General features: G+C 38.9%; 1 protein-coding gene across 1 annotated transcript in view; it reads left to right on the top strand.

Moving 5' to 3' along the window:
- Positions 1 to 15,738, top strand: part of Car10 (carbonic anhydrase 10) — a 502,355-nt gene that overhangs the window by 83,371 nt on the left and 403,246 nt on the right. The window lies entirely within an intron of this gene.

Consider the following 15,738-nt stretch of genomic DNA (forward strand, 5'->3'; position numbering starts at 1 on the left):
TAGATGTGAGAGAGACAGAAAAAAAAACCCTCAAGAGTGTCAGTGTATGATCCTCACTATCCTGGTGCTCAGAACAAAAGAGCAAAAGAAACAGCTGAGGGCTCTGAATTTGGTGACAGTCCAAATGTGCAGAGTCCCAGGTCATCTATTTTACTCTTGCGACTGCTTTGCTTTTCTACATTTCTATTTCTTCTGTAGAGTTTTTCATATAAACTGTGAAAAGAGAATGATCTTGTAAAATTACTTTAAGCATATGTTTTCATTTCTGCCATGAGGCAACAATACGTTTTGCTGGTGTGTCTTCATTGGAGGAAGACACTCACGGTAAAGGACAGGGGGCTACTCAGAGGAAACCAGCCTTCCTACCTTCACAAATATACTACGGCACATGCCATATTGTTCTTTAGCTCACTGTGCACAGAAATAGATTTTAATTCACCCAGAAGTGACAAGGTTTCTAATATGCTATGTCTACTTGAATAAATATAGATACTGTCACTTGATATTTACAATTAATATTGATAATTTATAATCCCTCTCTATGATGTAACATATTTATATTTTGGCAAGAGAAACTATTGGCTACACTCATAGTGGCTCAGAAGTTATATAAATCATTATATTCCTTGTACCTGTGAGTATAAGATTACAACAAATGAAGATAGCCCTTCATTTTTAAATTACTTCTACTTCTGTGGTGCTTGACTTGTCATTAGGTAGCAATGTATGGTGTCTTCAATGTTTCCCTTATACTGCTTGCTATCTATATATCTCTATATCTCTATCTCTATCTCTATCTCTATCTCTCTCTCTCTCTCTCTCTCTATCTCTATCTTTATCTCTATCTCTATATTTATATCTATACCTATATCTATATTTATATCTGTCTATCTACATGTTCAAAACCCCAATCAGACTTGTATGATTCTGCTAACGCAACCATGGGAAAGAATTCGTAGCCTTCATTTGCAGCTGACTGAAGAGTTCCACTTTTCTTCATTTCCAGCCTGGTTTGCATACATGTTGTAGCTGTAAAACTTGAGATGGAAAGAAACACACAAAGGTCACAGCAGTGGCAAGAGAATGGTTCATTCGGTGCCAGAATCCCCCACTTTGGCTATCTTTTGGTGGCATCTGTGCAACACTGGCCTGAGGCAGAGCACCTTGCTTGGAACTAATGAAGAGGAACTGGTACATCGCTCTTACTCAACTATGCTCACCATTTAAAGGGCAAGCTAGAGCATAGAGGCAGGGCTCTGGAGAACCAGGTGCAGTCATAGAACTGATAACCGTGATTCTGCCTCTGTGGTGTGTATCAGAATTTCTTCTTGAAACACACACCATCTACTAGCCCCCACCTCAGCAGGCTCTGCTTTACAGGCAAGCCCAGCTTTTTTGACTCTTCATCCTCCATGCAGCTAATATCAACCATGGTGAGCTCCTTCTGTTTTTGCCAACAACATTGTGATGGCTAATTTATGCAATGGCTAGAGTATGCTACCATACATTTGGTCACAGTTGCTCTGGTGTTGCTGTTGAAGTTATTTTCTAGGTGAGAACATCTTTTAAAATCTATCTCTAAAAATCATATATTCTGATTCCCTCCCCTCTCCCTCCCCATACCTCTCTATCACTCCCCCATCATGCCTTGCCATTACATTAGTTCTCTTTCTCTGAACAAAACACACACACACACACACACACACACACACACACACACGGGCACTAAAGCCACAAACCACAATAAGACAGCAGAATAGAAATCTAGGAAGGTCCAATTTATTATTTAAGCCATCGTATTATCATACCGTGTGGTGTCTGTGTGTGTGTGTGTGTGTGTGTGTGTGTGTGTGTGTGTGTGTGTGCGTGTGTGCGTGCACGTGTGTGTAAGATGTGTGTGTGTGGGAAAGAGAGAGAGAGAGAGAGAGAGAGAGAGAGAGAGAATGAACACATGCATGCTATATAGTACATATATGGAGGACAAACAACAAATTTTAGAAGTTGATTCCCCTTTTCACCATAATATTAGGAATTGAACTTAGACTATCGTGTTTCTAAGTGGTTTTTAAAGCTGAACCATCTCGCTTGACCCCAAACTGTTATCTTTCATGGACCACCTTGGGTTTACTTAACCATGGAACTGCCTCGCTACTTAATTTGTTCAGTGAGATTATAAACTTCTGATTCCTAGAGGTATTTTGTGCTGGGCTCTCCGTTCCTTCCTGTACAAAGTAGTTTTATAGATTCAAGTATCCAAGGCTGATGGAGAGAAGGAAGCTGGTTGGGCTTGACAATGCTCAGCAGTACTCAATGGAAAGAAGGAAGAGAATATAAGGTAAGTCTGACAGTTCAGACAAAGAAGAATGAAATCTATCTTGTCCTTCAAGAGTGGGAGATTCAACCTTCCTAAAAATCAGAATCTAAGTAGAACTACTGAAGAGACCAGAATGCTTGGGTGGGAAAGGCCATATAACAAGGTACTTTTGTTTACCACACACAGATTTAGACACTACTTCTGAAAGAGGAAGAATGATAACATATAGCTAAAGTTTGGCAGACCAATCAAATGGGTATAAAAAAAAAGTAGCTTTTCTTCTTTTGATGTAATTGTGGGTTTTTTAAATTGGATATTTTATTTATTTACATTTCAAATGTTATTCCCCTTTCCCTGTTTTCCCTCTGCAAACCCCCTTACCCTGCTTCCATGAGGGTACTCCCCCACCCACCCACTCACCCACTCCTGCCTCACCTCCCTGCTTTCCTCTACACTGGGGAATCAAGCCTTCACAGGACCAAAGGCCTCCCCTCCCATTGATGCCAGATAATGTAATTGTTATCTCAGAGTCTTACTGCTTCTCTCTGTTAACTTAGGCCCAGTCCTGGAAGCTTCTAGCCTCCAAACAATCTAATCTAGGCCTAGAATGTTTTCAACCTCTGAGACTCGCTGCTGAATAAGCTCACCCTTCCTAGTTCTTTCTGATCTCTGGCCAAGTGATTAAATTCAGCTGTTCTCACTCAAAATCTTCTCCAAGCTGACTGATTCAATCTGGCTTCTCTTTCTCTGCCTTTTCTGAATTGCTCTGCTTGACCTCAAACTAACTCTATCAATCTGTTTTAATCTTCTGGCCTCCTTCTCACTCTCTGGCTCATTCTGTCTTTCCTTATGTTCTTGCTTCAACCTGTCTCTGTAAAAACTCTCAGTAAAACCTACCTCTTTCTCCTTCCTCTCTTCTTTGTCTGCACTGCTCTCTTAAGTACCTTCCCTTTCCTCTCTCTTCTCATTCAAAATTGGGCATATCCTATTCTGATGAATCTTTCTCTGTTTGGTCACTTTGTTTTCTACTCAAATAGACATCACTTTCAAACATGGGTTCTTCCTTCTACAAACTAAATTTACAGTCATTGTCTTGGATCAGATGTGTGTCCTAATGGCTTGTCTATTATTCAAGACAGAGGGATTAAAGGTGTGTGCTAAGTATTTTGGAAAACTAGCTATGGCAGATAAGAGAGAAGAACAACTTTGTTTTAATTGTTCAGACGACGAACTTCTGAAACAAAAGACTATGGGCCCCTATGCCACCCATTCAAAATGTCGATGGCCTCAAACTTTTGGCAATTAAAGCTTGTTAGGGGAAGGGAAATGCCATTTTTTTCAGTAGTGTAGCCACAGGTAAATTTCATAGACTCCACTCAGTAACAAGCTACTTTTCCCTAGCCAAACACAAAAGATAGAGATTTCTTTGAAAGAAGTACTCAAATGAGACAGGGAGGGAATGAGGGGAGGAATGGGCAAATGAAAAGGACTAAAATCCAATTACATAAATGTATGAAACTTCAATAACAAAAACAAAATAAATGAAATATATGTTAACACACAAAGAACTCTACTAGCTTAACTATGCTGTTGGGGAATTAACAGAGAGTTTGTTTAGTACTATTTAAATTGTATTTATTAAATAATAAAATGTGTGTTATAAATATATCACATGTATATAACACATTTTTAATTTAGTGTAAATACACACATTTCTTTAACACACTTCTGGAATATGTGCCAAACACTGTCTGTTCACATTCTACTTTTGTTACAAAAACGAGAAACTTTCCTTTGGAGGTGACACTATACTATGAACTATTATTGCATAAAGAGATGATGTAACTTGAGGTTTGCAATATAGTAGGAGAATCACTTGCTAAAAGTAATATACAGTCACCGGGCTCCCAAGTGTCTGCTTTATGGGTTAATGTTTATAGGGAAGTCTCCTATTCATCCTAAAATAAAGTTATCTAGACTTGCTTTCCTTCTGAAGCCATGAGTTACAATCCGTGGATTATGCATTTTCCCCCAACCTTATAAAGCTCTGAAGAAGATGAAAACCCTTAGAGTCTGTCACCTGCTAACACTCACTCTATATCACTAGACCTAGGCCCCTTAGCACATTGATCCAGAACATTTTCCCTAGATCTGCTTTCAACAAAGTTGTGTTTGGCCCTGAAATATGGTTCTAAAGAGCTTAGCCTAACATCAATCATTGGAGGCAGTGGGAGAAAGACAGATAAATGTATGGTATCTTACAATATTTCTAGGACTCCTCTCAAAAGTGTTTGGAATTTTCCAAGCCTGAGAAGCCAAAGAGGATATCTCAGGGGAGGTACTGCCATGAGGATCAGTAGCTTACTACAGGGAAGGAAGAGAACTGGTATTTAAGAAAAAGAAGCAAGACAGCCAAAGGCTTGAAAGCCTGAAAATGTATGTGGCTCCCTGGAGCAAGAATAGATCTGGGCATTAAGACTAGAGAGCAACAGGGCCTGATTATGAAGTGATATACCTATTGATACTCTGGACTTGAAAGGTCCTTGAAGAACCAAGTATTTTAGACATCAAGTAAAAAGATGATATGTGAATTAAGATGGGAATAGTGAAAATGACAAGAAGAGCCCAGCTTTTATGGATAGGGCCCCCCTCTCCTCTCATCACCTGCACACCAGGATATAGCCCAGGCCTTTCCTACAAAAGGCACTTGATTTGGCTAAACTGACTTGGGTCAAATTTGTAAAAGTTGCTTTTATTTTATCAAATGAATTGAGAAGATGAGAGTCGTATCCAAGCTGTGTGAACACACATGGCTTTGGCTAAACCCAAAGTGTTTTCTTCTCTGTTCGAACTATCCTTAGGCCTAGCCTGGAAGCTTTTAGCATCCATACCATCTAATTTTTCAAGCAGACTGATTCAATCCAGCATCTCTTGGCTTCTGACTGAATTGCTCTGTGTGGCCTCATATAAACTTTGGCGATATTTTTATATCAATCATTTTTATTGTTATTATTATTAATTTTTATGGATATCAATTTATAAATTAAACTTTGTCATAGGTATAACTTTGAAGATTGTTTTAAATTTTCTGGCTTCTTCTCATTTTTTGGCTTATTTTGTCTTCCTGTGTCTAGCTTGTTCGCTCCATAACCTGTCTCTATAAAATTGTCCTAGTAAAACTGTCTCACAAACACACACACACACACACACACACACACACACACACACACACACAAACACATCCTACCACCTCATCCTCCCCACTCCTTGCTCCCCCTGACACACACACCTTCTTTTCCTCTCTCCCTGCTCTTAAATATCCTCTCTTCCTCTCTGTTCTCTATGAATTGAGTGTATCCTATCTCTGACTCATTCTGGCAAATATTTCTCTGACTTTTCACTGTGTCTGCCCTTTAATTAAACATCACTTTTAAACATGGCTACTAACTTCTACAAAATAATCCTTCCTTCATTGTTAGGGATTAAGAGGATATGAGGATGGCATGTCTATATTACAGAAAGATCATACTGTAATCTAGGGTATGTCTATATCTTTGGATGTGATCCCTTGCCAGAGCAGCCATGTTGCTGGATTAAAACTCCCCTACACATAACAGACACATAAGAAAGAAAAGGATAAAAAGAAAGGCCCAACTGTCCAGAAAAAAATGTTCCTCAGCCCTCAGAGTGATTAATACAATCAATATAATAAACAACAGTAATTATCACAAGAATAATTATAATATATATTATAAATACTATAGAGCAGTATAAACTCTTGTACATAATACAAAGAGAAATCACAGTTTTTCTCAATTTAATTATTTGTCTAAGGAACATATGGTTAGATATGTGTGTGCCAATGTACATGTGTTAAAACCAACGAACAATTCTGTGGAGTGAGTTCTTGCCTTGAATTTTTATGTGAGTTCTTGGGATCAGAGTGGGGTTATCAGGGGAGCCACTCAGCTGGTCCAGCACTATATGGTTTAAAGTCTGGTAAAAATACTTTAGATATCAGGGAGTGCCTACCTGCAAAGTCACAGAAAGCTAGGGCCAGAGGTTAGCAAGGATATTGCCAGTCTTATAAAAGTATTTGGGGATTATTCTAGCCACTAAAGGAAGCCCATGTGATGGCAAACATGGACAAGTTATACACAAGAGACAGGACAAAGTTCACTGTGGTGAGTGCAAAATGACAGACATCAGGTACTTTGACAGTGGATATGGTCGGGAACTGACTCGTGGAAGGGCTTACAAATCATACTTAATGTTTGAATTCAGGTCCTGAGAGTAACTGGAGGACAGAGGAACATTTATGAGTTATTACAATCTCCCTGGAGATAGAGAAATCACCACAAGATCATGAAACTGAGTCCTTGGGCATCAGAATGATTGACACAGGAACTTGTCACTGTTGTTAGTATTTACTGTCAGGACCGGAGCTAAGAGGTTTAATTCGCTCACCATGCCATTCTATGTCCCTTTCTCTAAAATCAACTATAAATGACTCATCTTAGAGAGTAAACTCTCCCAGAACACTATTTTCCAGCATTTCCTTGTTGGGTAGTCTTTAAATCTCAAGACTACTAGATGAATATAATTATCGTCAACCACCTGTGGTTGCATACTGAAGTGTAATTAACTATGCTTTGCAAAGGACCTGTTCCCTTTGTTTAAAAAAGTCTCAGGCTTGACACCTGTGGTACAAATAGCTCTTCTTTTCTCGTAAACCCTAAGCAGGAAAATAAACTAGAGGACATGATTGTCGCTGATCTAGAATGGCCTCTGGGGTCATCGGTTCCCCATCATTCCTACTGTAGAAACAGAATCCACTATGCTCTCTATTGCAATGTTAACGGTCTCTACTTACTTAATCAACACATATTTTTACTACCTCACAGTTTCCTTGGGCCAGAATCTGGGTATGGCCTAGATCTATGAGGATTGCTCTATTGAAGACACCAGTCTGACTGGTGATCATCTAAAGCGAGGCTCATAAATGACTTAGAGTAGTCTACTTCCTCTCTCTAGGGACGAGGGCTCAGACTCAGGGGTGTTGCTCCTTTACATGGACTGCTGCTTCAAAGTATCAAGAAGGTAGATCTCTCACTTTGAATCTCTTCCTGGGAACTTTGGGGAGTTCTATGTTGTCTTTCACTGAAGATCAAACCCCCTCATAGTAATCCTCCTTTGGATTAACTCACAGGCATTTGACGAAGAATTTTATTCGCATTGGTAAATTTATTTTTACTACATATAGTAATAGGAAGGATTAAAATCCCATCAGATCAAAAACTCCCATTCATACTAAATCTCTGTGTATTATTGAAGCTGAGGGTCCTGGAGCTACCTTAAAATTTGGCCAAACACAATGGCTCTCATTTCTTTGTACAGAGGACCAAATAATGTGTTTCTAAAATGCCCACCCTAGTTGACTATGGAGTTATCACCCATCTTGGAGAACTGCTACGAATAGTGTCTTCTGACATGACAGGAATGTTGTACCCATTAACTCTCAATTACTATAGTTGCCCACACAAGACCATACCAGTCAGTAATGCATCACAGATGGGGACACATAGACCCCTCCCTTAGTGAAAGAGTTATGGACAGTTGACAATTTCTGAGGATAGGCAGGATTTTTTTTCAGAAATGAGCCCCCCTCAAATGTCACCCATATTCCAGTGTTCAGACCCATACACACCACATCTGTGTCGCATCTGAGCGACACTCATTAGGATCACTGAACAACACACACATGGAGAAAATATAAATTTAAAACGGGGATTTTGGGGGACACAGGAGAAATTAGAGGGAAATAGAAGCAGATATGTTTAAAATAGTGTCCATGTTATGTATGGATTTCTTTAAAAAAGGATATAAAATAAATCCCATATTAATCACAGCATGGTATTTGAAAATGAAGTTCTGAAACACTATCTTCAAATCTAGAACTGGGAACAAATATCCTTCAGAAAGAATACTGCCTCCTTTCTTTTACTGAAGACTATTTGAAGTAAAACTAGGGAAAGAAGGAAAGCAAAATCCATTCACAACATTTGGAGTCACCCGAATCCCCTTTTCTATCCAGGACTCTAACCTCTGCTTCTGTTAGCACCGCCTCTTCTTAGACTCTCAAGCTCCTTCCTTTTCCGAATGAATGTTTACTAGGCATGGTGGCATGAACATATAACCCTAGCACTCAGGACACTGAGGCAGGATGAATTGTGAGATCAAGACTAGGAGAACTACATAGTGAGATCCTGTCTCAAAACAAGAAGAAAGTAAAGGAAAGCATTGTATTGTATCCACTCCATCTACATAACTTTGGAACAAGCTATGAATCACAAACGCTTAATGTAATCATATATCTGAAGTCTCTTTTTCCATCTAAGGTAATACATTCAATTTTTTGAGGACTAGGCTACGGATACTTTGGGAAAACAATTATTCTTTCTTTAGATATGTCAACTGCAAAGCTCTTGGGTGTATAATTCTAATCACACACAACACTTCTGTGCATTTTTATAATAGTCATTGACTTCTTTTAACTTAAGCCACATTTGTGCTATTATTATTTTTCCAGATGAGAAGAAAACTTATGACAAGTAACATTATTGACTAAGGTGTAAGGGCAGTTCTAGAGGTGGGTATACTTTTCTGCATCATAGTGCCCTCCTACACGGACTACTTCCTGGATGCCATATAGTTTGGTTCCCTTTATTTTCTATTTAAGAAACAAACTGGACAGCAGGCGAAATAAACAAATTCTATACTAGATTAACCCACTGAAAACTCAGCAGAAAATTATCTTATCTCGAGGTATAATCTAACATTCAAATGTGATCTATTACATTTAAGGATCCCTCTATAATTGTCATCTCTTAAAAATACATTTTATTCTGGAAACGTCTCAGTTTACAGAATATTGCAAACGTAATGCGGGAAATTTCAACATACCCATTATATCCTTCATCATTATATACAATGCATTTATCACAACTAAGAAACCAAGTGATTTATAGATTATTTGCAGATATTCCGACATTTTCAATAAATTTCCTTTTCCAATTTCTAGTCCTTGTTCCAATTTGGGGTACCCTTTACATGACTATTGTATCCTTAGTCCAGTCTGGGTACTGAGTGTCTCTCGGGATTTCTTCACTGTGTCAGTGTTTCCAGACTGTTAGTGTAGCCATTTGCTGTATAACCACTTGATAAAACATCCTTCCAGCTGAGGTTGCTTGATGATTTGCTCATGAATGAACTGGGACTATAGTTTTGGATGGATGGTTCCACACAGGAACACTGTCACTTTCATTAAATACTCTTAGTAGTACATAATTATCTCGTGGATTGTACTCCTCCACATCCTCATTAATAAATATGAAAGATTCAGGAAATGAGAGGTTTGCCCGTGATGGCACAGCTGGCAAGTAAGGTGCTAGCCACAGAACACAGGTTCTTTGTTGGTCTATAGTATTTCTCCAACCAGACTTCTCGAAAGCCCCGCCTGACTCAGAGGTTTGGGAAATCATTTTCTTTACTTTAAAACAAGGTGTGATATTTACTGATTAAGAGGATAATTGTGCTTTAATTGCTTTCCAGGATAGTGTTTGGAGTTAACAATGAACAGAGATCTATGGCACAGTCTGTGGTCAAAGAAATGGCATATCCATAGAAGTGGTCAGTGTAAGCAAAAGCTGGGCTCTTGCTTCACCCATCATATCTTACCGAGCATGGACTGGGTGGGTAAGAACACAAGTATGCTCTCCTTAAGGTGATCCCTCCATTTGTTTGTTATTTTACCTCCTCATCCCTCCTTTAGACCATAGAAAGACCAAAGGCGATTAGAAAATGCTCATAGGTTTGGCTTTCCCACTGACCAAACATGAAATCACTAGCAAGTCAGTTTAAGCTATCAGAATCTTGATTTTTTTCCTCACATATAATATCAGGCTGTGAAGCAACGCAGATTTCAAAGATTCATTCTATCTAATATTTTCTGTTTGCTAATGTGATCTGTGGTTATCTTGGATGATATTAGCAGTATTAAGAAATAGAATATTGATTTCATTACAGGATAGTTTTATGTTTTGCCTGTTGGTGTTTGGAAGCAGAGTCAATGATGTACTTGACCCTCGATTTCTGATTTCTTGTCTCTTAGAGGAAGCAAGACATTAAGTGGGCACGTTTTTCTCTGCCTGCAAAGGGGATGCTACAATGATTGGTCCTCAATTATGAATAGTTTCAGTCTTGTTTTTCCTCTTGGAAATAGGATGTCTATTGTTCAAAATACACTGTGAGGCTGCTACTTGCCACATGTTTCTAAACAGTAGGAATACAAATTCAAATAAACTGTAGCTTGTGGTCTCAGGAGTTCACAGTTGACTTTCAAGACATATGATTTGGCCTGACAATGTATGGGAGGCAGGTAATATATGCAGAGAGATCAACTGGGCACGTAAAAGCAAAAACAACTAATTCTATCTTCCAGAAGGTTTTACAGGACAAATAATTGTCCTGAAACAGGACTTTTCAAATGTGAAGGTGTCTGCCAGACAGAGAAGCTGAAAAAGAGCAATACTGGCAAATGAAACATAATAGATTGGAATGACTACTGAATAACAGATGATAACCTCCCTGCTCGTAGTAAGCATTTCTGTTTATCACCCCATCTATAACGGGCCCTATTATTACCTCACTTCAGAGCTGGGTAACAGAAAGTGTATTGGATTGAGCTCTGAGTCCCAAGTCCACCAAGTACTGGGACTTGATGTTTGGAGACCACCTAACTGCTCAGAGCCTCATGTCCCTTATTTCTAAACTAAGGATGATGACAACTGTATTTTGGATGTTTTCTAAAATGCAAAATGGAATACCAGAGCTAAATGCTTTTATTGACTATTGGCGTGTTTTTATCAGCCTTTGTTGTGACAAAATAAACTCATAGATTTAATTTTTTTTGTAAAATTGTAAAGCAATTTAAGGCTATTTAGAGCCATAGTTTAAAAGGTTGTATTTCATGGTCTCCTGACTGCAACAGGCCTGTGGTTAGGGAGAACTTACGGACACTAAGAATGTGCTGCAAAGGAGGATGCTCACCTCTTGGTGGTCAGAAAAATAGGAAAAGAGGAGAGAAGAGGGAGGGAGAGGGGGGAGGGGAAGGGGAGGAAGGGAAGGGAAGGGAAGGGAAGGGAAGGGAAGGGAAGGGAAGGGAAGGGAAGGGAAGGGAAGGGAAGAGAAGAGAAGAGAAGAGGGGAAGAGAGGGATCGAGAACTGTTCTTCTCATGGTGTCCAGAGAATAGAGAGAGAAGGGAGAGAGGGAGAAAGAAAGGAACCAGGGACAGATACACCTTTCAGAATTATGCTTACAATGATCTACTTCTTACAAATGAGCCTACCTGTCACTATCCTACCTATCAATGATCTAACCAATGAACGAATCCATTGATGAAACTAGTGTCTTCATAACTCTGGCTGGGCATCAAGGCTTACATGCACAAGCCTTTGCAGACACAGTTCATAGCTAAGCTATCACAATGTACATAGGAAGGGAAGAGCCTCGCTCAGCTTTAACACTAGATTGAGTTCCTAAAACAGCTTTCTAATCCAGAGATCTTCTTAAATATTACCGGGAGCCTCCCAGCCAGGAGAGGGTCATGGCAGGGGCACTGAGTAGGACTCTGGTGATGGCTTTAGAGTCTAGGTCTCTGGACACTCTAGCTCTCTAACTATACTGAAATGCTGATGACAGCTTCTAAGCAGTCCTAAAACCTTTCTTGCTCTTTGAGAGGGTAAAAGACTTAGGAGATTGACACCTGTAGCCTGACAGCAGGGGATTAAGTAATGTGACTTTTGTTCTATCTCAGCAGGATCTATGCAGCTCTAACTTTCAGCCTGGTAGTCCAGAGTCACAGAAAGAACAAAGAACACTTTGAAAAGTGATTATAGTGGTTATTACTAAGTTATAAAAAGTTTCCTATGAAAGCTAACTAAGGGGAAAAACAGAAAGATCCTAAACGGGGAAGGGAAAACTTTCTTCTCCCTCTTCTCTTTGTCCTCTGAACTTACATGTCTTTCAGAATACATGATCACATGTTTAAAAGTTCACCACAAAACCAATTCATAAATTGAAATAGAAGTTTACAACAGAGAATGTTTGCATGCATATCCATTAGGAGTAATTATCTGCCTAAACATCCATCATCTGTCACAGCTCCACAGGTTCACGGGTTTAAAATCATAACTAAGTTATTAGTGAAGTTTTGTATAGATAAACCCAGTCAATATTTTATCTTCTGTCCTAGCACCTATAATAAATGATTTCCCTTTTTATGACCTTTGGTTAATTTGTTATAACCTCTTGGAATGTACTCTGAGTAGGAGAAAGTCTGGTTACCATCTAAGAGCAATTAACTGGTGACACTTGGGAGGCTGGCAGAGTTCTCGCTACAGTTTTGACTATCAGAAAAGGACCTAATAGCAGTCCGAGTATAAAAGAGCTTAATAATTACTGATATAATTTTAGGAATTCTTGTAGGGTCATCATTAAGGCATAAGAAGTTATCTATTTGTCTATATAGCATCATTATAAGACAGTACATCTTCATAGATCTGTTCCAAAGAGGTGGCATATTACTTAGTGATCGTCATATGTGTCTAATAATAACAGGAAATGCATATCAATTGCAGGAATCTTTCCTAAAATGAATTCTCTTACGGCCTTGTCACAAAAGAATGAACCTGGTGCTGATTTTATAATAATCTGAAGCAGACCATCTCACGAAGATCACCTGTTAGTTATTAGCTTGTCCCAATATTGCTGCTGACAAAATATGTATTCTAAAGACATGTTGCATATAGAGATACAATTTCAGTGAATGTAAGCACACACCTACATGCTTATGCTAGCACAAAGATTTTTACTTCAATGCAGAGCTTCAAATAAAGAGGACTCCTGTAAGTTGAAGTGATGGTTAATATTGATTGTTACCTTGACAGAATCAAGAATCACCTATTAGGAAAACCATTGGTCATGTTTGTGAAACTGTTTCTAGACTGAGTTCATTGAAGTTCAAAGGCACACTTCAAATGTGGGCAACACCATCCCGTTGACTTAGATCCTACGCTGAATTTAAAAAAGAAAGCCATCTAAGCACCAACAATCATTGTCCCCTGGTTCCTGACTGTGGATGCCATGTGACCACCTGTCTCAAATATCTACCCATTCTGCCTTCTTTGCTATGATGGACATATTCTCAAACTGGGAGCCAAAATAAACCCTTTCTTCCATCACTTTGGACAGGTCTTCTTCTATCACAGCAATGAAATATGCCACCTGTATGATGGTTTTTACAACTGTTCTTCTGAGACATACAGCTTTTCTGGTATCACCTGGCCAATCAAGGTGGTGATCCTAGAACCCCTTGAGATATAGTTCTGGTATGTTGGGGCTTATTAGCTCTTCTTTACCAAGAGAGGCACAGTAATGGTGGTCCATGCTGGGTATAGGTAGTGGGAGTTCATGATCTGTACAAACCTGACTTGAAATAATGAAGTCTAATTAAGGTCCGACTGATATTTTGGTATCCCCGGGGGCTGGAAATTCTCATTTTCTAGAGAAAAAAAATTCCCTCCTTTCCAAGTCTTTTGTTGCTCTAATTTCTGCGATATTCCTGCTGAGTTCAAGTAATATATGTATAATCTTTTAATTAACAAATTTTTGTTACTTAGTCCTTAAATAGTCATGCTTACTTTTTGGAAGCTAACTGAAGGAACCCTTAGTTACCAGAGAGTCTCCAGCACAGAGACTTGACTATCTGTGTTTCTCCCCAGATCATGTTCCTAAAAGTTCCATGTTTGTGGCGGCTGGAGAGCAGCTTGCATTTTTATACCCCGTTCTTCTGGATTCCAGAATTTTAAATTGTTTAATTTAAAGAAAACAAAATGATGATTGTAATTATAAACATAAAGAATGAGATTTTTAAGTTATTGTTTCAGTTATATCATCTCATGTGCCTATTTGGGCTTTTGATTGATCTTCTATCTTAATGCATAGCAAAAAATATATTTTTCTTCAGCAACTTTCAATTCACATACCTAGTATTTTATTGTGAATAATACCTTAAATATTTGCATCTTCCTAAATTCCTCTGAACCTAAGGATAGATCAAGAACAATGACTATTTTCTTTTATGTGCCTATTGTGTGGTTACTACAGAAATAATTGTGTTGCATGAAGGGAGTATTATATCTATTTTAAGGTCAAATATTTTAGGTGTGGTGTTATGTACAGCCTTGGGCTCAGGACCTTTCCCCTCACTGAAAACTCAAAAGCAGAGCTGTGGCTGTTTAATAACCATGGAATAAATATGCTTTGTTTCCATAAATCAAGTTAAATGGGTCCATCACCACGGTGTGGTCCCAAAGTCCTGGCTTCCCAATTACATGAAAATTTATCAGCCCTTTCTTTGCAAAGCACATTTGAAAGGTATACCCAAGTTGCTTCCTTCCACAAACCAGAGGCATAGTTTGACTGAACTGCACTGTAGTGCTCTGGTAGTAAATAGTGCTCACTGAGTCGTTGTGTGATAATGTGACTGTTTACAGAGCACCCTGCAGGATGTTTTAACCTCAGGTTTGCCTTTATGTCAGGTGGAAGATAATCAAAGCCATCAAGACTATAACCTCCAGCCAGCAATCTTCTTTTACAAAAGCATGGCCAGGACAATACTTGTGTACTCTGAAAATCTAGCATTCTAGAGTGTTAACTCTCAAAAAAAACAAAACAAAACAAAACTGGGACAAAAGCTTTAATGCATCAACCACCCTAAGTAGGGCATTCTTACTTAGACATTTAACAATCTGAATGGGCTAACTTCCTTTCTCGATCTAGCCTGGCTTGTGTGATAAATGGTTGGAATCAGAGGCCTTCTTTTTCCTCACCAACCCACTCTAAGACCCCTGGTGACTGTGATGCTTTACAACACAATATCCAAATCATTCTGCCAGCTCTTTTCTCCCTCATTGGACAGAACTGTGTCTACAGTTGATGTCAAGTGTCAGACCTTTACCCTTTACTGCATTTAAAAGAAATAGCTTACAAAGTATTATATTTCCATACTGGTTTTAGTTTTTATTTCTGTTGATGGTATCCCCACCTTAGGTCTCCCAGTGTCCCCTTTCCATATTGTACCCCTTTGAATGCCTCTGTTGCCCATTTCTACTTTTCCTCCTCCCCTGCCTTTCTTACCTCCCATACCCCCATTGTAAGTTCTCTTTATTTCCAGACTCATGGACCTTTTCATTGTTTCCTGGTGTTCGGCCAAGCTACTCCCACCTGGGTATGCGTATTGGACCGTTTAGAGTCTAGGATCCAATGTGAAAAGGAACAAACAGCATGTGACTTTCTGAGCCCG

This window comes from Rattus norvegicus, chromosome 10, assembly GCF_036323735.1.
Source record: "Rattus norvegicus strain BN/NHsdMcwi chromosome 10, GRCr8, whole genome shotgun sequence".
In the NCBI taxonomy this organism is placed as follows: domain Eukaryota; kingdom Metazoa; phylum Chordata; class Mammalia; order Rodentia; family Muridae; genus Rattus; species Rattus norvegicus.